This window comes from Pyxicephalus adspersus, chromosome 1 (assembly GCF_032062135.1).
Source record: "Pyxicephalus adspersus chromosome 1, UCB_Pads_2.0, whole genome shotgun sequence".
NCBI lineage: Eukaryota > Metazoa > Chordata > Amphibia > Anura > Pyxicephalidae > Pyxicephalus > Pyxicephalus adspersus.
The window spans coordinates 2,994,598-2,995,222 of record NC_092858.1 but is presented as its reverse complement, the minus strand read 5'-3'; positions in this window follow the sequence as shown (position 1 = coordinate 2,995,222).

Sequence of the window (625 nt, the reverse complement as noted above, 5' to 3'; positions counted from 1 at the left end):
CAGAATTAGTTCCTATGATATATCTCATACATGACATTCCAGGGCCCCGGGGCCAGGGTACATCTCATGTATGATATCCTAAGGTCCCTGGTGCAGGAATACATCTGATATATTATATCCCCAGGCTTGGACACATGATATGTCAGAGTTATATCCCATGATCCTATGATATATCCCATACATTGTATCCCAGGGTTATATCCTATGATATATGTCATACATGACATTCCAGTGTCTCATACAAGATATCAGAGGGCCCCGGGGCCAGGATACATTTCATAAGAGGACCCCAGAGCTAGAATACATCTCATCATAAAATCCCAGGACACCGGGGCCAGGATACATCCCATAAATGATAACCCGGGGTTACTTGCTATGATATATCTCAGTGCTGAATCTTTGGCCCTGATTTATTAAAGCTCTCCAGGACTGGAGAAAATACACTTTCATAGTAAAGCTGGGTGATCCAGCAAACCTGGGATGAATCTGGTCCAAGATTCAAAGCCTTTGCTAACAAATAGCAAATGACATTGAAGAAATCCATTCCAGGTTTGCTGGATCACCCAGCTTTACTATGAAAGTGTATTCTCTCCAGCCTTGGAGAGCTTTAATAAATCAGGACCTT